General features: G+C 38.8%; 1 long non-coding RNA gene across 2 annotated transcripts in view; it reads left to right on the top strand.

The window, feature by feature from the left end:
• Positions 1–25418, top strand: part of LOC101791954 (uncharacterized) — a 132676-nt gene that overhangs the window by 33682 nt on the left and 73576 nt on the right. For both annotated transcript variants that reach the window (XR_011811124.1, XR_217885.6), the window contains one exon: positions 12497–12567. This is a non-coding gene — a long non-coding RNA (uncharacterized lncRNA). The remainder of the gene's footprint in view (positions 1–12496; positions 12568–25418) is intronic.

Raw genomic sequence — 25418 nt, 5'->3', positions numbered from 1 at the left:
AGCAATGTTTTTGTGTAAATAACTTGCAAATTTTTTTGAGTGGAGAATTCATTTTCAGGTTTGAAAATTTTTTTTGCATGCCAAAGGTCTTTCCTTCTGCCCCTTCACACACACATGCATGTGGTCTAGTTGCCCTTCTATAGCCTTGCATTTGAATTTCAAGCTGGAGACCATAGATTCCTTAAGCTCAGTACAGTCTCTTGCCATTATGCAGACACATTTGCTAAATTTAGAAATATATGCAATAGTTCCAGGAAATGCTACTTAAAAATCCCTACTTTACGACATCAGCTGACAAATACCCGCTTGCAAGCCGGTAAGATGGGTGGTGTTTTGGCCTCTGCTGGTTGATAGCAAATGATTACAGATAAGCTGTAGGATATCCATTTATTCACAAGGACTTTTTGTCTTGCAGCTGAAGGAAATGTTACTGATTCAGAAAGCTGTGTATGTATGGCAATCAATTTTAACTCTCCCTCTCTGCTGATAATGGAAACTTCTGTCTCACCCCCAGTCTGGCTTGTGCAAGCTGCCTCTTCAACACGTTCTGAGCTTGACATAGTTCTATAAGTCACTTTATGATAACGGAAGATATTGTTAGGCTAGTGAACAGAAAAGCATAAATACAGAAGTGTCAAGCTGCCTTCAGTTATGCCTATTTATTATCCCATATGAGTGCATACACTACTTCAGAAAACTCCAAAGATTTTAATCATTGCATGTGTTGGGAGGGGCAGAAGCTGTCACAGGGACCACAATAACTAAGCCTCACACATAGCAGGGTGCAGAACACAAATTAAGGAGACCTTTGCTCCAAAACTGCAGTCATTTGCTACACAAGGCACGAAAATCTTTCATAAGAAGGTTTTTAGATTTCTAGGACTCTGTACACCAGTTAATGCAGGGTGACATAAACACAGGCAAGTGCTTCCACTAGAGGGTATTGGCACACTATATATGGTAGCATATTATAGATAATATCTAATAAGTCTCATTTATTATGCCTTTATATGAGACCTTTTAAAAGTCCTTTCTCTTGTAAAGCCCATGTTCCCCATAACCTCTTCCATTTTTTGGCTAGCAAATGTGTTCCCAAGTGGTAAACCACTTGACACCAAATTATCCAATGGCTCATGCCCAAAAGGTGTTTAGATGATCAGATTCCAGAGAAACTGACTGTCAGCCGTGTAATGTGAGGACTCACCCCTCTGTAACACAGCAGCTTTCAGAAGGGGATAAGAAGGCTCAAATTCTGCTGTCTGAGCATTTCCAAAAACTGTCTATCCTGGAGGCAGGAGGAAACGAAGCACAGCAAAGGAGCTCCTCTTTTAAATAACATCTTGATGGCCCGTTGCTATCAAGACTTCTAGAGAAAATCTAGGATGGAACCTTTTAATTTATAGTCAGGGCTGGCTTACTTCGGAGAAGAACTTGCATTTGATTTCCAGAGAAATGTCATGTCGTAGTATAATCCTGAGTGTATTGCTTTTGGATTTAAAATGTTGAGAGAGAGAGAAAGTGTGTGGTGTAAGATCGAAAATATCAAGGGCTTCTTATGGGCTTGATTCAAAGTGCACTGAAGTCAATAGAAAGCTCTGGGTGGCTTCCATTTAAAAACAAAACAAGAAGAACCCTACAACCTAATGGTGTAGAAAGCACTCAGAAAGTAAAATATTAGCTTTAGTCATCTGGAATAATTTTCAGTGTTACTCTATTTTTTAAGCTAATTCCTTCTGAATATCTTTTTTTTTTCAAGGAAAAAAAAAAGGTCTTTGGGGAAAGAGCTGTCGCTTTATTTGTTGTGCATAACGTGTTGATTCAGCTATGTACATTTTTCATTAAGATATGTATATATAACATTAATGCCTGTAAATTCCATGTACTGTGAGAGACCTATCTAATAGGTACTGCGTAGACCCACGAACAACAGTCCCTGTATTAACAACTTCACATTAAAAAAGAAACAAAATAAAAAGAGGCAAAATAGCAGAACTTGGGATAGACTTCATATTGTCGTATTCCAGGCTTATGACTTAATGCTTAATAAAAAAATAAGGGAGTGAATTACACTCCTAGAGACTGTTAAAAAAGCTTTGTCTATGCTGTATCTTAGAGGGGAATGTCTCTAGCATTGACAGATTATCAACACGTGTAAATTACCCATTCCCGGTTCTGAAGCAGTCTGTAAATATAACATTAGAATTTCTGAACTAAAGCTCTTCTCTAGACATTAGAAAGAATTTAGTCCTGTGACTTTCAATAATAATAAAGAACAATCAGTTAAATCCAACTTTTTTTTTTTCCTCCTGTATTACAAATCTCTATATTCATGAAGAAAAATTGGTGGATGTAATTGTTTGAGTATAGCTGCATCAGGTACTGAGTCTAGGTAGTGGGTAAACTAGTTAGCAGTATGTGAAGCAGCAGCATGGAAACTGAAATGGCATGGCCAGGTGTGGACATGTAGTGGGTGGTCACTGGGAGGCATAGAGCATCGTGCTGTCTGCTAAGCTACCCAGGGCCTTTGGACCCAGGTGTACCAGAGCCAGCCAGGTCTCATCTCTGGCACCAGCTGTGCCGATACCTGGCATGAAGGCAGACCCCAAGAGTCGTCCTCATGTGCCTGCTCTGTTGGTGGCAGGCTAATAGCGTGTGTGAACAAGGCTCACCACAATGCTCTGATTCCCAAAGCAGTGCTGCTTATCCCTGGCAGTGAAAACAGGTAAAGTGAGCCATCAAAGTGAAATCCACAACAAGTATTAACTTGTGTGGGTTGCAAAAAGCATTGTTGGTCTCTTCCATGGTAATCAGGTGACTTGGGGAACTGCTGATAACACAAATGAGCGTGCTGAGAAAAGGATTTTAGTGAGAGAGCCTTTTTTGTAATATCTGTTTTCCATTCGAATTGGAGACTGAAGGATCAAGTAATAGGAAAAGATGTTTGAGATTGATCTGTAAGAAATCATTTTATTGTTACAGTCATTAATGAAATGTCCTGAATTATTCAAACATCTACAGGGGTATTAAAGATTAATCAATCTATATGCCATGTACCAATACTTGCTAATTTTGTCTTAGAAGGTAAATGCAAAAAAATGATTATGTAGAGGGAAGAACATGTTTAGATAGCTGCTTTTCTTTTCTTTTTCTTTTTTTTTTTTTTCTTGTAGTATTGATAGCATTATCTTAATAATTTAAAATATAGAGTGGGATAAAGACTACTTAAATTCTCTGCTTCTCCTCCCAAAATAGGGTTTTACAATTCCGTGAGGATTTTAGTGTTCTGCCTAATCTAATTTAAAATCATCTAATTTGTGAAATTCCTACTGATTTTTTTTAAAGATTGAGTAGATTAACAGATCTAGTTTACAGCTTGCCATTCCTAATGTTTAATCTACTTTTCTTTTTTTCCCCTGCATAAATAATGGAAACACATTCTGTAAAACAGTCTTTAAGTATACATAGTTTTTTTTTTTGTTTTTTTTTTTTTTTGGGGGGGGGTCATGATACTTTCGGATATGTGGATTTCAGGCTAGTTCCAGATATGCATACTTGAACATGACATGGGAAAGTCGCATGCAATTTATTATCTCATTACTGTCACTTCATTATGAATTTGTTTTCTATTCACTATTGTTTCTAAACACCTTTCAGTATATTTGTCTTTTATGATTTCCTTTGCATTGTATACCTGGTTTGCCATTAAATGTTTAAACTCACCTTTTTCCTCATTGAATACCACTTGTTATTGTCTGGCTACATTTCTGATTTCTGAATACCTGTTTTATTTCTGTCATCATGGAAATAGATTAGTTATCATTACATATAATTTCTGTAATCAATTTTGATATAATAATGTCTGCAAATTTAGTTGGCAGATTTTTTACAGTTGTATGAAATCATTCAGGGTCATTACATTTATTATACAATCCCTTTTGGATGTAGTTCTGAAGTGCAGCTAAGCTAGGCTGGTGGAATGTTGTTATCAATAGTATTTTGGGGAGACATCCAGAGCTATACTTTTTACTGTGGATGTTTTACTCTCTTTCATAATCGAGACTATTATTACGAGGTCAGTTATGCCTGTTCAAGTTCTTGTAAGGACTTTATTGTTGCACTTTGAGAAGTTTGTTTGCTACTAGAGATGCAGCATGGTCATTGATAAATTAGGTCTCATTCACTCTGTAAAGTAGGGTGAGTAACCAAAATGCAGAAACAAAGCTGTATCTTCCAGCAAGTATCTTGAGAGAGCAGGGTCCTTACATGTTCAATTCTTTATGCAAAGCTTGGTAAATGTCAGCAGTTTAGCTTTTTCATTCTGCATTGCAATATTCTACCACTAAAAATCTTCCTGAATACCACATTGATGGGTAGAGAAAGACTATTGTAAATCATAAAACATTTACCAACTAAATTTAGTATTAGGTTTTTCATGATCTTCATTCTTTTTCTGCTTTATAACTATATTTTCGTTGTGTTTGTGGTGTGATAGAACAAGAAAAATGCTTCTGTGTATGTGATTCCCTGGAATTAAACATAAGCATTTTTGTAGAGCTTCAAGGTAAGTTATGGGAGTAATGGTGTTCTTGTTGAAAAAATGATTTTTTTTTTTTTTTTTTTTCCCAGCACTTAGAATGGCTGTTAACTCAACAGTTGCCTCACACTGATGCTCCGATACAGCACATCTTTGGCAAGCCATTGGTTACGATAATGAATAAGCAGCAATATGGAAATGCATTCAGTGCTAGAAATTAGTAGCTCTTCAACCATTTCCAATACATGCATTGATAAAACAAAAGAACCATGGAAGTTGAGAAATATTCCCAAATTAATTCTCATTTGCTTCAGAGAGACCAATTTAGCTTTTGGAGAAAATAAATATTTTTGATATCTTATAATTTTAGGTTGCTTGGATTTTTGGTCAACTGACTCGGCATCACCAGCCATGAAATAATGTTACTGTACCACCATCTGCCATATATTTGCCAGACTGAAGGTGTGAAGTAAGGCTGGGCTGGAGCTGCTTTTCTCTTTAATCATGTATTTCATATGCTAAAATAAAACATGAGCTTTATAAGTAAATGTACAGCTGAAAATTATTCAGTATATTGGTGATGTTTCCTTTTTTAAAAGCTTTGAAAATCTTGTTGCAAAATATATTGCATTAAGTTGTTCTAAATTTTTAGAGATAATTTGAAATTTTTTCTGTTTTGTCTTTCTAAACTCAAGTTCTAATGCCTAGATTTTGTGTGTCTGAGGTTAGTTTCCTATAAGTGTTTTGTGACATACAGCACAAGAAGCCTCCTTAGGAGGTCAAAGTAAGTGAAAAACTTTTTGCTCATGCTTAAAGAAGCTACTCAAATATGCATTTAAGTCAAAGTGAGACAGATGTTGGTGAATACATATTTTAGATGTTCTTTTTTGGGATACTCTGTGGCAAGAGCACCTGTCTTGCTGAATGAAAACATCATGAAGGAATGAAGTGGCACTTGTGCTGGTTCAAGCATTTTAAAGCAGAGATGCTCAGCTATCATTTAACACAGCAACATCTGTAGCACAGGAGATGTTTGAGATCATGCTGCACGTTGGGCTTGCTTCATCTTGTTCGTGTCAGCTGTTCCAGCTGGTCCTCCTGGTGCAATGAGAGGCTATAACGGTAACTATGAAAAACAAGATGTAAACTACAGTTCGGCTTATAACGCTGAGACAATCCAGCACAGCCCTTTCTTAGGACAGAGGGTTTAGGAAACACATGACTGAAGTCTTTTCTGTGTGTTTTCTCTACAGAGGTGAGGGTATATTTGCATTCCTCTGCCTGTACGCTTGACTTGGAATTCATAGGAATTACTCCAGTAGCTCTGTCATATTGCATTTGCTGAGCTGTAGGAATGGAAGATGAACGTTTCCAGGTTAAGGAATTATATTTTATTAATGGGAAAATTCACTTACCTAGGGCACAGGATTCTTCTGGTTGCTGTAGACTGTTGCACCGCAAGCTAGAACTTTCTTATTAACGACAGTCAGGTGCAGAACTGGCACTTTTGACCTTCTGTGAGTGTCCCTAAGCAAGAGACTAAACTGTAGATAAAATAAATGTGGTCCTTGGTTCTTAAATACTACTTTTATCATGCTGATACTGTGTGGTTTAGTAAATCATTTCCTTCCTCTGAGTCTGAGTCACAACTGATAACAGTTTATAATGTGCCTGGTGGCTATACAATGTCTGTATTAACTATAGTACGCTTTTGTTGTTGTTGTTTGTTTTTATTTATTTTTTTTCCCAAAAGTGTCTCCTATGTGTATGCAAATTTAGAGAAAAAGAATCTTAAACTTATTGAAGGAGCAAGAGTAAGTTCATGCTAATTAATTCACAAGTCTTTACTATTTATCCATTTTTCTTCCCCTTTTTCTCCTGTGCAGTAATTATAAGAGGAAAAAATGTCCCTTTAAGTCACTATTGACTTAAGAGATTCTGCTTTTATATAAGAAAAAACTGTCGTAGCACTCACTTGAATTTGGAGGCTTGTATTTGAGTTGGATAACTTGGAATGAATGCTGTTTGTTAATAAAAATAATCACTGAAAAGAAATAAATGCTAGTGAAGTTAGAGCACTTATCCAGTTATTCATTCATATTTTTGTTCAGTAATTTGGTATTTAGTTTAAAATGAATTTCATGTTGTGTTTTTATTTTGGTGAACTGTAGGTTCCTTCTTCTTCATGAAACTTTTCCCATTATAAATGCTTCATTTATTTGGTTTAAGCTACCAGTGATGAATACAATTTGTTTGGGTGTGTTAAGGTGGATTGTTTCCAAAATGATAGCAGCATGTTTAAATTCATCAAAGTTATTGCCACATTGAACTGCTGGCTAGCTAGACTAGTTAATGGCAGTAAATAGCTAAAGGTATACATGTTATTTTCAGATGATGAAGTTCTTGGTTCTAACGTCCTTGTAGAGACCAAAAGTGTTTTGAGACGTATTTTGTTGTGGAGCTGGGGAAACTCAAGTTAATTTCTCTACTAGAAGCACAGGATGGGATTATTTTTTTTTATTTTTTTATTTTTTATTTCAGTACTATTAAATAGAAATTAATCTTAAATGTATTCCTAATGCACTAAGCTCTGCAGTAGTGAAATACCAATAGGATTATTGGTATTGCACTGCTAAGATATTAGTCTCATAATTCTGTTGTGCCTTGGATATGAGGAAGCTGTCTTGAATCATATAAAGGTTAGGGACAGCTAATCTCTGAAAAGATGCAGGAAATCTCATTTTGTCATCCACCAGCTGGAGTAGGTGGCCAGCCAAAACAGCCACGTGCAAATGTGTCCAAAAGAAATAGCAGAAATTCTAATTTGTGTCCAAGAAGGTGCAAATATCTGAGTCAGAGGGAGGACTTTGCCCCCTGTTGCTTACTGAGATACTGAAGCATTAAAAGATGGAGAGAAAACATATCTTCTCTGTTACCTCAGGCATTGTGTGTAGCAGCTTCAGAGGGTGCCAGAGTGATGTTGAGCAGTTTAAAATCTTTTATTAGTTTTTCATGGAAAAGCTTTAATGCATAAAAAGGTGTTTCAAACTTAATAAAGGAAATCAATACTGGAATCTACAAGATAAACAGAAATGTTTCACACTGGTATTGTTTTAAATGATACAAACTTTTTAAAATTAAACTTTACCAGTGATAAACTGAGTACAGCAATACTGAGAACAATATAAACAGTGGAATTAATAAAATTAATTGTCACTGTCTAGCTTAGGAAATGTGAAGAAATTTAAGATCACGAATAGAGCAGAAAGAAGGTTTCTTTCTCTCATTTTGATGTATTAGTTGGGCTAAGTTTTCATCCAATAAGTTTGAGAAGTTGGCTATAATAAATAAAAAGGTTACAATTCTGGAACAGCAGTTCCCTTATTTAATACAGCTAATGGGAAAAAGATATTAATTTGTCAATTACATTCAAAGGCATTAACTAGGTACAAATAGCTCCGTCAGAGTAGACACTGAATAGCTCATTACCCTTGCAAATACTACAGTGCAGTCGTAAGCATTAAACACTTGTTCTCAGTAAAAAGCAAGAAAGTTTGGAAATTACATTGGAAACATTTGAAACTCTAACACCCCATAAGAGTGCCTATGTTAGCTACAAACACATTCCTTTATTTATTTTGTTCCTGACAAAGCAGATTAAATGAATAAATCCATGTGAAACACCATGAAGTGTAGCAAACTGCATGTACACAACTGGTTTTCAAAAATATTGCTGTCATGACAAAAACTCTAAGGTATCAAATAGTAATTTCAACAAACTAGCTAATTAAACATAATGGTTGTAGGGTAGTTCTGCCCCCGCAACACTGTCATTTGTAGTTATTATTGACCAAGACATCTTTCACAAGTGAACCCACTGAGCAGGACGGTTTTTTTTCCTCCCTATATAATATAAATCATATTCTAAAGCATTCAACAATAAGTAATTAAGAGGTTTTTTTTTTTTCTTCATTTGTAAATTGAAACTTAAATAGCTCAGAAAAAAAAAAGTGAAGGTCTCATCTATATATATTTCCTGTAAGATTTAGTCTGAAGAATAATTTGAGGACTTTAAGTGTCTAGCACACAATAATTTCATTTCTAAACACAGGTTCATCCTCTTGGACTGTTGCACAAATATTTAGTATGTACGTTGTGTAGTGGGTATATCCTTGAAGAAAATAAGCACTCCATTGAAATCAAGACTAATATTGAGCAGCTTTGTGTAAAGATAGTTTGTGAGAGCATAAATGCATTCTCTAGAGTTACTGTACAGTGTGCGAGCAGTCAGGGCACCCACTGGTGTGGCCGTGGTGGGGCCATGCAAGTAGTTGTGTGTGGGGCTCCCTCCTGGCCACTGCAGCTTTCCGAGCATGCTGGCTGCAGCCTGGGAACAGGGGGAGGCAGAAGCTATAAGATGAGAGGGGTTCATTAGAGCAAAGTCACTTGCTAAGCCCAAATTCTCCTGTTCTGCTTTGAACTTATAAATTCTTTAATAAGGAATAAAATAATAAAGAAGGAATTAATGAAAATTACCTCTGGAGCAGTGGCAGCAGTGCATGCAGGTGTCATGATTAGGGTGCATCTGAGGTATGGGAGCACTGAGGTGATTCGGAAGCAGAGCGTGCAATGGAAAACTGGGGTGGGCAGCAGGGAATCATCTGCATCTTGGATCTTCTGCTAGGAGGAGCATGATATTATTTTCTTCCTCCTTGTTGGTCTGCAATTCCGTGCTACATCTGAGTTTACTATATACGTAGTGTTTTACATAGGTTGGGTATTTATTCCTCCTTAAGCTAAATGAGCTCTTGTGGTTGCATTTATTTGAGCAGTAGCTCAAATGAGCTGCCCGTGGGCAAGTTATTTGTGCACCTAAGGCCTCTGGAATTGTCCTGTGCTCAGATTTTCAAGGCTTTTGTCATGTTTGTATTTACCTGTTCTCTGGCCACAGCCGTTCATCCTGCATAAGATAGCTACTAGCTATCATCATTTGTTACTTACGGAAATGCATCAAAACTGTTTTAACATCAGGTGTCATGCAGTCGTGGAATGCTAAGATATTTCAGGGAAGTGATCTGGTCATTAGGTAGGGCTGTTAAAGCTGTGCAGCTAGAATTGAGCTGCCACCACGTTTAAGTCCAGGCAGAGCCTGACAAGCCCAAGGCCTGCAGCTGGGTAATACAACACCTGTGGCCCTGTCTATAGCTATGGCAGAGCTGCATTTATCGGACTACAGGGTTACATCCAAATTGGATTCTTAAGCTCTTCCATCTCCCTCCTCTTCCCCTTCAGAAAGCCCTGACCAAATAAAAAATAAGTCTTGTGTTCTTGTTGTAACTCCATTTGTATTTCAAGCTGTCTTCGTCCTTTGGTGTATTGCATTACTTCTTGAATTAGAGGTTGATTGCAGCCCCTGCAGAAACCTAGTAACTCAGTGCTCACTGCAAGCTGTCGCCTGGCTCCATTTCTCTGCGTCCTCACCAGTTGTGCTACAAGCCTGTAGCCCTGACTTTTTTTTTTTTTTTCTGGCACCCAGCTGTGGCAGCCGTCAGCTTCTGCCCTTCGCTCTGTGGGTGTCCCAGCCCAGGGCTGTATTGCATGGGGGAGACTCTGTTAATTGCTGGAGCTAATGGCTTGTAAGTGCTTGCCCCTCACCACTAAAATAGAGCATGCCCACACTGATCCTGCTTGAGTCGTTTTGGGGCAATGAGCTGCACTGAGAATTTGGAACTGAATTCAGTAGGCAGGGCTGCTCAGAGGGGTGGTGTAGGAAGGCAGGGAGCATGGGGCTCTGCAGCCCTTTCTGACATGCAGTGAGCAAGGCCAACGACTTTGTAATGTGTTTGCAAGGCATCTGTGCAGGGCTTGTTGTGCTTTGGTTCAGTTTGCCATGACTGGTTTTGAGCCTTCTTTTTATGCTTGGATTTGCTGTAACAACAATTTTTCTAATGGCCTAATTTTTATTTTGCTTATGTCTGTATCATACAGCAACAGTGTTTTTACAGAGATAGTAGTGATGAGTAGTAATTATGTATGGAATGAGGTATTCACGAGTCTAATGTTATGGCATTAGCATACAGAAGAGTCAGAGGCCTCAGAGGCAGGGACACAGGATGTCCCATAGAGGAGTGCAGGTATAGGATGGTGAGAGGTGGGACGCAGGTGGGCCCCGGAGACCCCCGGCTATGAACAACTCGCTGATGGCCAGTTAAAGAAACAGAGACTTGAGAGCTGGGCAAAACCAGTGCTAGGGGCAGAAAAGCTGGCACAGAGCAAGTACCTCATATGCAAAATGCACCGCATACAATAATTTTGAAGCACTACAGAAACAGCAAGGTTTAAAACAATGTTAGAAAGCATGTAAATGTCCTTAAGTACTTCCTAGGGAGATCACGGTTCTCCCGGCGGTGGAGCTGGGATGCAGGTGGCACTGGCCGTGTGTGACTGTGGCCATTGGCACGCTGAGGCTGAGGGGCAGCAGAAGGGCAAGCGTGACACCAAGGGAGGGCGAGGTGCTAGGAAGTGTGCCTGTAGTACACAGGGCAATGCATGTCGGTATTTGTGTAGTAGCGTTCTTTATCTTTTGTTTGTTTTGTGACAACTAAACTGGACTGAAGCCTTTGAGGCCTTCCAATTATACTGTAGTCCTTTCTCAGCTTCACCTCCATGCTGTGCTTTCATCTTTTCCTACAATGAAGCTTTAAGCCTAATGGCTGAGTGTTGTGTGGGGTTAGTAGGAGTATGAAGCTGCTTAGGGCCTGATCTGGAAGTGGGCACCGGCGCACCCGGGACAAGGCAGGGCGCAGCGGCTGCAGGCTGCTTCCCCCAGCCGCAGGGTGAGGGCTGCTGCTGGTCGCGCTGTCCTGTGCTGCTGGAGTTCACTCCTGCAATCGGGAGTGTGGCACGAGGCAGGTGAGAAGTGGTGCCCCGACCTTTTCTCCGTAGAAACAAGCAGGAGCTGCACACAACAGCTTGGTGTGAACACTTGAAGCTCTCGTGTTTTCTTCCTGTGGTAATCCCACTGGCTGGCTATTTGCTGGGGCTCTGGGGAGGCCTGGCGACACCAGTCCGCAGCCTGCAACAAGCATCATTTTCTTGTATGTCTCAGAGCACTGTAAATAAAAATCTCTGATGCAAAGTGTGTCCTTGAAAAGAGACTTAAAATGCACAGCTCCTTTTGTCCAGTTCAAGTGCTATTTCACTGTGTGACTGCTCACTGCTACTATGCTGTATTAGCAATATCCGTCAAGTGGAAATAGCATAAGTCAATCCTTATGGTAAAGGTATAAACCTTCGTTCCTAAAGGGACTCAGGTGCCTGTCAGTTTCTTTAAGTATCTAAATCACAAACTAGATTCCTTCTTCCTCAGCTGGGCTTATCCCCAGACTAGGATATTCCTCGGTTTCCAACACTAATGTTCGTTTGAGGTCTGAAATTTTGCTTTCCTGTACTCTGAGTGGTTTCTGCATGGGTAAGAACAGGGCATCTCAGAACTGCCAGGCTGAGCATGGTCCTGCTGCTGCTCACCGTGGGCTGGATCCTATGTAAGCACAGAAAGAGTAAGTGAGGCTCGTCAAGGACCCCTTCCTATAAATAGTTTGATTGTGGCATTTGCTCAGAAGGCTAGACGTTATCATTCAGTTTCCCACAAACACCCTCGTCTGACGATTATTTAAGCTATAAAACACCCTAGGCAGCATGAGGATTAGAAAGGAGGAAAATGGCATCTGAGATAAATTGGGCATAGGAGAGACTTAAGTAAGGTCTCTCTCAATGTCAGCATTCCAGCTGGTGTAGTGGGGCACAAACGGTTTCGTTTTTTTTTTTTTTTTTTCTTCCTCCCTGTACCTGTCTTCCTGGTATGACTAAGGGCAATTTTTCCATACATTTTTTGAATGAAAATTTTGATGACTTCACTGAGTCAGTAAATTATACTAATTTGGATGTGTTGTTTATTTCTAGCATGAATCTGCTTGCTGGTGAGGAAAAATAAGACTCCTGTAAGCCTTTTTACGATTCCATACAGCAGGCAGGTAAGCAATTTTAATTGGCATATGTATAGACTATCCTGAGGTTCTTGTAAAAAAGAAAGTAAGTCAATGCAAATAATTAGCAGGCAGTAATAAGAACACTGAAAGAGGTTCTGACCAAAAAGATATTATCTAGCTTAAAATCAGATTTTGTGAAAATACTTATCTCTGTCTTTTAAATCTGTTGGTGTATGAAGGTAGAGGGGGAAAGAAGTGGAAAGTGGAAACTTACAGTTTTAAACCAAAGTTATGTATTACTTAAGATTTCACTTCTCCTATGTTCTATTTTGATATTAGTAAATGAGAAAACTTGCAGATTTTATCTAAGCTGCAGAAGAAAAGTACATTACAATCTTTACTGGTGATTTTGTGGTCTTCAGTTAATTGCAGCAAATGTTTACTCATGCATATTTCTGTTTGGAGTACTTACATTTAAATTTCAGCCAGGACTTTTCTCCATCAGGAAAGTGATGTTGTTTAATTATTAAGATACCTTACAATGTGACATGCGTAATAATATAGTAACTCCTTCAGTCTTTGCCTACAAGTATTCATGTGAAAATTTAGATCGTATGTTACATGTGAAATTTTTACTTCACAACCAATTATCAAGTAAAATTCAACAAGTACGCTGCATTACTGTAACTGGGACACTGACTCTTGTTTGAAAAAATCAAGAGTGTATGCAGGATATCACACAGTTCTGGGGAAACTAAGACAAGCTTCCCTTCATTGTGTCTTCTGGTTTTGAGAGAGAAGAAGGCTAAGCTGTTTTGCTTTGAAAGCTGATTTCATTTTAATCCTGAATTCAAATCAAAATTTGATATAAAAACTAGTACCTACAGGTTACAAGAAATTTTCTCATGAATTTCCAAGTGACAAACTTCTAGCCATATTTCTGGAGCTGTGTCATTGAATATCTTCCCTCTACTGCTGTGCTTCATCAGTACAGGTGCACATTTTGTTTGAGCTTGTATCCACAGTAGCCTTGTCAGTGTGTTATGGAACGGGGTTAGGCCTGCTATGAACTTTTATTATTATTTTGTGTGTTTACTTATACACTTCTTCTAGGGATTGACACCAAAGAGCAATATGGACACACGGGCTAGACTAAAGAACAGCTTTAAAGAAAACAAGTTTGTTTTGATTGCCTTCTGAAATGATGATACCTCTCAAAACAAATCCTTGTTAGTCTCCTGCTCCGTGCATGCACGTCTCTGTTTACAACAGTAACTGGCATTCAAAGGAGCATCTCTGAAGGAAAAAAACTTGTGCTATTGGTGTTTGTGTATAATAACTTCATTTGGTAGAAAGAGATCTGTAAGGGCTGTTAATAGGTGGAAGCCCTTTGGAGAGAGCAGGTGTTTTACTTTCTCATCTTCTCCAGAGTCTTCTGCATCAATGATTTCTGATCATGGCCTGCAGGGAAACCCCCCTTCTTGCAGTTGGTGCAGTAGTACTGTGAAGTGGTGCAGTTAGGAGAGGGTCTCATTCCTCAGCAGAATGCGATGTTCCAGGCAGTGTGTCATTTTCTCCCAGGGCATCTTTAGGGTAACTCGATAACCTTTTAGATAGCAGCAAGCATCTGAGCCTTGGCTGATGGATCTTGAAGCTGGAAAAGCAGCGTTGGTCCCTGAACTTCTCATGTTATGACTAAGACATAAGTGTAATATTTTGCTATTGAGTAAGCAGGTGCTTTTGATCTTCCTTGTGTTATTTTGTGGATTTATTTTCTTTATCTAATGGTATTTTGATGTTACATGGAGTATAATAAGCCTCAGAGAATTTGGGATATCTTGTACACCGATAACATGTGTTTTCAAGTTAATCTTCATTCCCATCTTGCAGTAATTTTCATAAACGAATAAAAAGATATATAAAGGCAGAAACTTTAGATTAATAAATTAATAATTAATAAGATGAGTTCTAGTGTATTATAATCCTCATAATCAGGAAGTCATGAACTTTAAGGATTCAGTGCTTAGTGCTTCTGTTTTGTCTTCTGTGGGCTGCAGAATGTAAGCAGTGGCTTGTTTCACTAGTGTGTGCTAACTTGATACACCAGACTTTGAAATTATTGAAATTTGAAGTGCAGGAGGCAGTATTAATAATATGCTACTTGAAATGCAGAAAAACTAAATATCACATGATAATTAAGCAACTAACTGTACAACTGCTATTTTGTCCTGGTTATCCAGTGTATCTGTTCATGTTTAGTACTGTTGCTTGCTTACAGTTCTGCAGCATGTCATCCCCCCTGCTTTCTTTTTTGGAATTGATCTTGACCCATTTTGCGGTGGCCTGTTGCAGTGAATGAAATACTGAGGCGGTGACCACGTGTCCAGCTCTGTAATGCCTCCTCTCCTTAAGCACAAAACCAGTCTTTGCCCTGTTTCAATGGAGTGGGCAGTAGAGCAGTAGGAGTATGTGGACAGTGAGTGCGTGTTTGAAATGTCCCTCCGAGGGGTGCAAAGCCGGGGGGAATGAAGAGATGTAATGAGAAGGTGGCCTGTGTCAATTGTGCCTGGATGGACTGCCAGTGGTGTGGTGTGAGTCCACTGTATCTGCAGCTGCAGATGGCCCTTTTCTACAACAAGTCACTGCTTCTAAATATCGAATCATTTGCGGTTTAATTCCATGTTAACGAACAAAGACTGGCTTACTGCTGTTACATTGCAGTTCTTCCCTCAAAGTCAATATGAGGGAAACAGCTAGAGATTTTCAATTAAAGTAATGATATTTTATGAATTGATTATTGATTAAGTTGACATGATAGGGGACTAGTTAGGGTCTTGTGATAAATGTCTACAATTACAGGTGCCTATGTTTGAAGGCATGATCTGAAATTTAATAATAGAGTCCTAGTAGTTTTACATAAACTTGCAACTTGATTTAAATTACCAGGCTGATCACAAACAGGTCCATAACACATCAGTTCCTAGACTAATGAACCATACATCCTTGTCGACTTTAGTAATGTTTTGACAGTTTTTGCCTCAGTGCCTTTGAATTACAAGTGTGTAGAGATGTATTGCTTACTGCTACAATAGGTCTTTCCCTCAGGATATCGTAGGTCACGTTTGCTGAATCTGAATTGGTTAACTAAACAATGACAAGTTCTATAATGCTTTAAAAGAAGGTTACAATCGTTTTTTATAGTTGTAATTGCATTTTTTTTTTACAAGGAGAAAGATATTAAAAGAATGACATTTTTCAATTTCATACATTATTTAACTTTTCTGAAATCACACTTACAGAGTTCTTAAAATATAGAGGATTTATATAGCAGTGTGATTAATTCTAAGATGGTAGAAAGCTGCTGTTGATCTTCCCCTCACCAACAGAAATGCAAAATAATTCAGGTTTTAAAATCAGACTGCCTTTACCTTCTCACTAATGAATGTATCGTGTGAGTCAAACACGTGCAGCGACTCTCTTATATCATTTACCTGTTTGTCCTACAAGCTAACCTTGTTTCATACGGGTATTTTTCATAAATAAGATTTTTCTGTTCTGTTTTTCCTGTGGCTGGTTTCCAAAGTTCAAAAAACAAAACAAACAAACAACAACAAAAAAAAAACAGCCCAAACCAAATCCGGTTTGTTGTATATTTGATCTTTTCTAAGAATTTCCTATTGTTTTCTTGAATTCATAGGGAGCAAACCAGACAAATAAAGCAAGACAGTTTCAAGAAATGATACATAATATTTATAGGAAATGTCTAGATTTTCTTGCACTTGTCTAGCTTTTCCCCTTTTGGAGTGAAATAGAATGTGGCTTAAATGAATTGTGGAAGCTAAATACTGAGGTCAATTCTCCGATGAGGGTGGAGTAATATTTCATGTGTTTGAAATGTTGCATTGCTTTATTACTATATTAAGGGGGAGAAGGCAAGGCTGACTTTATTAAATGTTGTGACCTCCTGAAACACTCTGCAAATTTACTTGTGGTGTTTCCAAGTGAGGAAGTCTCGAGGACACAGCATCTGGTTTCCCAAGATGTTTTCTCAAAGTAGGGTCATATTTGAGCAAGGCATGTTGTGTGATGTGTCACTGTCTTGTTACTTGTGTGAAGGTTTGGGAGTAATGGTCTCTGAACTACTGCTGCCTTTTGACTGTAACTGCTCACATTCACGACCTCTTAAAGGTATATTGTGGGTGCTGGAAAAAGGACTGCTGCAAGGGAACTGATAGCATTGCGTGCATCCCCTACGTTGTCTTGCTCCTGTGTGGGAGCAGAATGTAGCTTGGGCCCTCTTGTATTTTGTGATATGTCTTTGTTGAAAAATCTGTTATATAAATTTCAGAATAGGCATAATAGACCATAATATGGACCATAATCCCCATTACTGCCCATTATGAATGTGTAATTATCTGCTCAATAGTCCGTCTTTGGATTCATTATCATATAATACATTAAGTTTTAGTTCATGGATCATCGCCCTTCAAAGCTCTCTGACAGTCTATTAAGTAAACGCTATTAAGTAAATTCAGTCTTTAAAAATGTGAGTGATTTTTTTTTATTTTCACAATGACAGTGTTCTAGATGGAGCATCTTATACCTCTTCAACCTCACTGCAGTCAGGAAAGACGTATGTGCAGCTAAAGCAAGACCTATATTTTTGCATGAATAGCAATGAATTTTCAAAGCTTAGAGAAAGATCTAGGACAGCTCTCAGATGTCCACACAATAGAGGGCAACAGAGAAGTGTTCTCTTTTTGTACATTTTGTATATGTTAGCTTGCAATGGTGCTATTGTGCGTAAAGCCACGTAAGTGTGCTTGCTGAAGCCATTCTGGACCTCTTACAGCCCACAGCTTTTTCTGTTTCTTCATTGCTCTGTGTGCCTGTTACAGGTTGGCATCTGAATGGTGCAGAAGAAAAACAAATAACATAGTTTTCCAGCTCACTTACATGCTTCTCCCACTCATAATTTCTGCATTTTATCTCATGCTGTATAGAACTTGTAAAACGCATTACAGGAAAAACTTGGGTTCAAGTGTTGTTCCTTGTTTCTCATCCCAAAGAGATTTCCTGCTCAAGGGTAATTTAGGACTTCTTACAGCACAGTTATACACAGCTTAACTGATCACAGAGATGATGCAATGTTGGTTTTATTCTCTGTGAGAAGGGAATTTTGATGTTGCTTAGTCCATACGAGATTCTGGATCACAAGTGAGACGATACTTTTCAGTTATGACAAATAAATGGAAAATTATTAAGCTAAAGAGAGGCTGGAGATGAATTCTAATAGAAATGAATGTGCAATGCATGGTGCAATGCACTTGGACAACCTATGCAGTGGTTAAGATTTGATTTAGTTAGTCAGTTAAGTTTCGTAAAACTTATTTTGCCATTCTTACAATCTGTATGCTTGTCATAGTTTAAATAAAGATGAATAATGACTCTTATTTTAGGGTCTTACTTCATCCATTGACACCTTTATTTTTGCTGCACTGAGCGGATATACTACCTGCAAGGAATCATTTGTGGTCTTTTCTCTGCCTTCAAACAAGTGTAGTCATGCCATTGACTAAAAGCATATGTTCTCGCTTTCAGAAGGGGCTTTTTACTATATGGAGAGTGTCTTGTTTCACTGTGCTCTCCCATGGACTTCACTTTTATCAGGAAGAAAGGCAAAAGTACAAGTAGACAGCTGAGCTATTTTATTTATTTATTTATTTATTTACAAAGATCTCTTCATAGCAAACAGGAATCTCAGGCCACTTTTAAAAACATTTCATGCTAAAGGTGTGAGCACCATCACTATAATCCTGTAGTCTGGGAAATGTGGTTTTTATGACTGATGACACATTAATTCTGGTACAACTTGGTCTGAAGTGGCATCACATTATGCTGTGAGCGTAATTTGTCTGAGAGCTAACATGAGGCCTGTGAGATGGATTTGATCGCAGAGTGGGCAGTGGCACTCCTGTGTGCCTGGGGCATCTCCCTGGTTCTGTCACACTACTTGCTTGTGGGCCAGTGTATTTCTTTTAGAAGAAGTTACCAAAAACTAATTAAAAAACCCTATCAGCACACAAATGACCTTGTCTACGTTCTAACTGGAACATGGTGAGGATGCACAGAGGGCTGAAGGTACAAACAATCTTTGTAGGAACATGAGCTAAAATGCAGAGCTGCTGAGCTATGGCTGTGGGGTGGATGCCCTCAGCACTGTAGAGCACAGATTCCTTTTTCAGGCGTTTCTATATATTTTGGCACCCTTTCATCATCCTGCTGGTATTTTATAAAATAGTTCATTTTAGTTAGGTATCAAAGCAGGAAAAGAAAGCCAGAAATCTTAGAAAAAGGAATAAAATACTTCTGTTGTTGCAGTTTTCCTCTCTTTAAGGGACAGTGACCCTGCCTGATTCAACAGTAGCCTACAGATTTCTTTACTGTGATTTTTTTTTTTTTTTCCAGCCCAGTATTCTTAACCTGCAGGTTATTTTAAGCTTATTGCTTTTAAATTGCAGAGCATTTAAGACATTGCAGGCATGTAGAATTAGGTTGGACAGTACTGAAGGTCACACTATCAAGAACTAACCTATAATGACAGTTGGATAGTCAGAATGATAGTCTTTTTTATCTAGCTAATGTATCTCATTCTGGTTTTATTAACCAGTGTTTATTCCTTCCAATGCTGGCAATTATGTTCAAATACTTTAGCACTGATGCTTTAAGCCTGTATTTTGATTGGATCTTGCTGTAAGAAAATATTTTTGTTTGAGCAAACATCAGTTATTTGGTTACTTTCACCTCAGTCAAGTCTGAATGTGTTTCACTTACCATAAATCTTCCTTGAAATTAGTTTTTTCTGTTTGTTTTGTAATGGTGTGATAATCACCGACATGGTGATAGATGAACAACAACATTGGAGGCATAGTATTCATTTATTACATGAAATCTGGGAGAAGATGGATCTGGACAAAGGGATGCAACTCACCCTAGCGTTGCAGTTTTTCCAGTTAATGCCGGCATTAAATGCTCCCGTTACTGCAAGAGCTACTGACAGCAAAGTTTTGCTGCGCTGCTTTTTCTCGTGGGCTGGGAGCACACAGATGGGTGACCACTCCCTTCTGATCTCCTGGTATAGCATTGATGGTGCCATGTTCTTGTGAAAAAGGCTGGGCTGTTGTGTGTGCGTGGAGCTGAAGGTGACAGGAGACACGAAAGCTGTCGCTGTTCTCGGTGCATTGCTGACAGGGCCCTGGTGGAGCAGCAGCTGCTGCCATGTGGTTACCAGAGCCCTGCTTCCAGGCACCTCTCACTTGCCTATGACGTTTCCATTGCCAAGTGCTCTGAGGGTCTTTTGATTTGATGGTAGGTATTAATTATTTAATAATGTGTTCTCCAAATCTGAATCAGATCAAAATTTTACAACTGGGTACACGTCTGGAATTAGCATATGCAATTGTTTAAGAATTGTTTGGATACGAAAGCAATTGGCATTCAAAACAATTGTTTTTGTGAAGGCTGAAATCTAGATTCATTGAGAAAATCTGTAAAGAAATAACTGCAGACAGACTCCCTGCTACTTCTCTTATGAAAAATCTAAAACAAAACAGAAAATGACAGCACATAATTACAATGAAATAGATCCATTTATTAACAGTTCTAGGGTTAAATTTTGTTATTGGCAGTAATAACAATATAAATGTTTGCATTCAGCTGAGGGCATGCTGTGTTATTCACAGTGGGATCAAAAGTTTCCCTGTAGAGTTCTCAGTGAAAGGAGCATTGCTCTTGAAGAATTTTATTTTGCTATTGTGTAGTTTACTCTCTTTTTTTCATAAGACCTATTCTTGCCTGACCTAAAATGGTTTCCACTGTCAAATACTCTTACAGGACTGAAAGCTATCTCCAAAGGATATTTTTTAATATGTATATTTTTAACTGGCTTAAGTACATAAATATTCATGCTGCAATTTATTTATCGACTCTTAAAATTTTGAGTGGAATCTTTGAACTGAAATAGGATGGATTCACAAAAAGAAAATAGTGATTAATGGCTGCCTGGCTACTAATGAATGCCAGGAAAGACAAACATGAAATAAAGTATTGATGTGAAAAAGGAGTTTTAAGTAGCATCAGTAGAATTATGTAGCCTGAAAAATCTGGTTTGGAACATGGAGGAAGAAGAATTAAAAGTGGGGTGTGTGTTGGCCCAGCTCCTGAGAAGAAGAACTGCAACTGGGCTCTGGGGGTCTGAGGCAGCACAAGGGCCAGGGTGTTCCCCTAGCAGCTCCATCACCCAGCCCTTCAGAAAGAGCTGGTGTGAAGTGCTGGGAGCTGTGACTTAATGCCTGCAGAAGGTGCTGGGAGTAATAAAGAAAACTGCACCACTTGCACTGTCATTTTGAAGTATCGATAACTCTGTATGTACACTTCTTATGCGTAGTATGGGATTGTTTCTGCTGAAGATCTTGCAACACTGAAAACATTACGCAGGCTTTGCAGTAGCAACTGGCATATGTCAGGAACTTAGCTGAACACTTTCTGGATTTCTGTGTGTTTGAGCTCCATGGAGATGATATAACTGTCACATTTTTACAGCTGCCTCAAGTGGTAATTTTGTAATCAGATGAAGCATAAGAACAATAATTCCTCACTCTGTATCTTTAAGTTACTGCATTTAACTTCATTGTACTACCTTTAAGTTGCTGCATTTAACTTCATTTCACTACCCTGCAATTATCTTTCCATTGTATAGCTCGTGTGATGCCTTCCAAAGCTTTTCATGTCTGAAAACTGAGCGAAGTTGAGGCATACTTAGAACAGTATTCCTTCAGTGTCCTAAGCTTAGACCTGGTAAATACTCACAAGGATAAAGGCTATCTGCGCAGAGATCATTCATCACAAGTGGTCCAGCATGGTGTGGTGAAGAGGAGGCACGGCACTTCAGTCCGGATATGAGTCAATGGCTGTGAATTTTTCTCTTTATTCTAATGATGAAGCTTACAGGATATCCTCTCCCAATACAGTGGTTGCATGTGTCTTTTGTACCCGTTACAGAAAGCAAAGGGTGGAGTTGTGTTCTAGGTCTGTTGTTTTCAGTTACCTATAAGAAGGGGACTGTAAAATAGCAACACTTCAACATCACAAAATTCTTTGTTCCTTCAAAGGAGACTGAATAAACACTGAGAGACCTATCAGAGAAAGCATCAGTAAGGACCAGAAGAGTTCAGATAAAATGTAATGAGCATTGTGAAAGAGATTAAAATTTTAGTGGAGCCTGAGATGATTTTCAATTCTGTAAAAAAACAAACAAACAAAAAAACAAGCAACAAGATACTAAATGATATTAAATGCTGTGCCCAACTTCAGACAAAGGGGGGCCAACTAGTTGAGGTGTATTTGTGTGATGTATGTAAATTGATGGTATGTATGCAGCTAAAATACTGTGCTCATTATTGAGCACCATAGTTCTGAAAAGACAAGCTGAAATAAGAGAGGGAAACTGAAAATTTGAAAATTGAAATCAGAAAATTGTTTATATCCCAAACGCCTGAGAAACTGAGGGATGAATGACAGGTTTTCAGAGGGATTCAGGAAGGGAACCAGGATAAAAATGTATAAATAACAGCAGAAGGTAATGAACACTTTTTTCTATTAAAAAAAAAAAAAAAAAAAAAAAAAAACAATACAAGGAAATACAATGTAATCCTCAAAGGGAAAGAACATACTTTGCATGACACATGATTAGGTGCCAGGTTGGTGGCTTGTTCTGCTAGCAGCTTGCTGGAGCCCAAGGAGCGTTAGATTCTCATTTGTCGCAGTTCGGTGCCTCGGTATGTCTGCTTATCCCTGGATTCCTGTCTCTTGTCTCTTCCCTTTTCCTTCTCTGAACTACATGGCTGGTTGGTATCATGCCACAGATGAATTTGTGCTCTATGCATTGATCACGGGGGTTTGTCATTGACCGTGCTTTGGCTGGATCCTGAAGCACCCGCCAGGACTGAGGCACCCCCGGTGGCTGCGGTGCTGGGGAGCCCCAGTGCTGGGAGCTTCTGCAGCCAGCTTCGTATTAACTCCCCTTATAAATGCTTGATGAAAGGATTATAAATGATTAACAGGTACACATACATTACAGACATACAGGAGTACTGTGTGTGGTAAACAGTGCTCAACAGTACCAGTAAAGGGTGTTAAGAACATTTAGACCTCCTGTGCTTCTAAGCAGCCTGTTAAACAAGCCATTGATTTGCTTCTTAGTAAACCAGCTATTAATAAATCATTCATCTTTTATTAACTATTTGTGGCATGTAAAATGTGTTTGAGTCTTCTCATACTGATGTTAAATAAGATTTATGATAGTTTCTCTTCTCCCCCTCCCAAACATTGAGACTTACTTTAAGCAGAGACAGGAGAAAGTTGGAAGCTGGTAGGTCCTGCAAGTTTGTTTCTTTGCGGTCATTATTTGATGTCTGTTTATTGCTCTGTAGGATCAGTCAATTGTCTCGTCAGTTAGTCATTGTGAAAAAGCATGTTTCTTGTTTGGAGGAAAAAAATAAAAAAGAAAAGAAAAACACCAAGGAAAGAGAGAAGACGCATGAGTTTATGGTTACATAATTTGAAAACAGCTTACTGCCGAAGGGCTGTAACTCAACCAGAAATGGATATTGTAGTGCTTCAAGAGCATTCACCTTGTCAGTTATTTCTCTTAGGAAGGGAATAAAAACAACATTTTCCACATACAGACAGTTACCAACATGTGCTTCTAGTCAGTTTACATTTTCAAAACCTACTTTGTAACAAATCAAACCAAAATTAAAAGAATAACTTGTTGTATCCTAACCCAACTCTTCAGACTTATGGATTTAAATGTTAATTTTCTTTTAAAAAAATATTTTCTACTGCAGTGATTCTGTCTTTTTTTGCAACCCAATTTCCATAGCCTCCTGTGTGGTGGTGTGTCAATACCAAGGTACCAAGCCTGGGGAAATGTGGTCGGAAATTCAGTAATGACTGTGAGGAATGGTACAGGCTTATGAAATGGGGTGTGGTGGGGAAAGGTATCCTTGGAAATTGGTAGTAACTTCTAAAAGGGCTTAAAGAAATACCTTCTATTGGAAATGTTATCGTTCTCTACAGACTATGCAATGTATTGTCTACAGACTATACAAGTAGTTTGAAGGGCTGTTTCCACTGTTGACTTCAATAGAAAATGTCTGAACTTGTAAGGGAATTGGAGATTTAGAAAAACTCAAATATCTGCTCAACTGCTGGACTTTGTGTCTGCTTTTACTATTGATTGACCACTGGAGAAGTCTAGTATAGAGAAATATGACAGTGAGATGACATGAGATGAAATATTTTTTTGGTTAGGAATGACCTCGTAATTCTTGAATGGCAGTATGAAGTGGGACTATGAATGAATTATGTGGGGACATCCTAATGAGTACAGGCTGTTTTTGATCCTGTTCTCAATTTCAAAGCCTAGAAGAAATGTATTTCATACAGCAGTTCACCATAAAAAAGTAAAAATTGAGGAACCTTGTATAGGTTGAGCTACAGGCTGTTCGTTTGTGTGCTTTATTAATAAAAGTAATCCATGGGGTAGTGGCGATGTTTGGCAATGGGGTCAAATACCATCATAGCATTCAAATTTTCAGGTAACACAAACTGACCAAACTTTGCTAGCACTCACAAATGCAGTTATTGTTGCAGGCAATACCACGAAAATTCAGAAGACTCTGGAATAAGAATTTCTGCCTCTAATAACCCATCTTTTGTTTATCCAGGACACATTTTCCTATGTGTAAAGCAGCTCTGAAGGTGACTTCCAAGGCAAGTTAGGCCAGGAGCAGTGGGAACACGCTGCTGCCTTGCATTGGGAAACTTGTGGCTTCCCACTGTGGTTGTGGCTGTGTGGGTTCCTGCTGGGGGGTGTCCTGGAGTGAGCGGTACCGTGCCTGTCTCTGCAATGGGGCTGCTGGAATGGCAGGCGATGCTCTCCTACCCACCCCGACTGGGACCATGATTGTCCCTGCCGGGGACCGTGTCTGAGCTTGTCCTTTTGTAGCCCTGAATGAGGCTTCATTTTCCTACCCAAAGCTGGTAACTGGGACATACTGACAGTCGTATGCCATGTTTGGTCCAGATAAAAGCTGAGGGAGAAGTACCCCTATGGATGTGAAGTGAGACATGCCTTGAATCCGTGACATAATTTGTGTTCTCCAAAGGGGTGAGATTATCTCACTGTTATTATGTAGTTCGTTAGCTGGCGGCTGCTTGTGGGGCTTGCCTCTCCCATCGCTGAATTTGGAGACCCGTACATTAATTTTAGCTCCGATGACAATTGCCTGTAATGTTCCCTGTTGTCACTGCAGCCGTGGAGGTCAGGCCTAATGATATGCCAAGAACTCTGTGACAGTTTGCATACAGACGCGGTTTACTCAGGTCTCAGCACTGCCACTCTCAGAAGATGAGGAGGTATTGAACTGTCAAACTGAGACTGAGCAGGTGACAGCTGATGCATTTTAGATCAGCTGCCTTCATGACTGATTTAGTAAACCTAACTGAGAATGAGCAGACTTTTTCTCCTTCAATATTATACTGCTGTTTTTTTTTTTTGTTTGTTGTTTTTTTTTTTTAAGAAAATGAAAATGAAGACATGAAAATATTTATTTTAAATACTACCCTTTGTACCTGCTCACTTTGAAACCTTTTAGTATAAAAATGATACAGGGTGCATAATCCAGGATTTTTTTTTTCCTATGGAAAGAATAGAGGTAGAGAAATATTTTTATCCTCTCCACAGCTTTGTGGCAGTTCAACATCTGACTTTCAGTCAATCACTCTACCTGCTGTCTTCTATATATCATACAACTTCTTTAAATAGATAAAGC

This window comes from Anas platyrhynchos, chromosome 8 (assembly GCF_047663525.1).
Source record: "Anas platyrhynchos isolate ZD024472 breed Pekin duck chromosome 8, IASCAAS_PekinDuck_T2T, whole genome shotgun sequence".
NCBI classification, from domain to species: Eukaryota; Metazoa; Chordata; class Aves; order Anseriformes; family Anatidae; genus Anas; species Anas platyrhynchos.
This window is presented reverse-complemented; position numbering and strand designations above follow the sequence as displayed.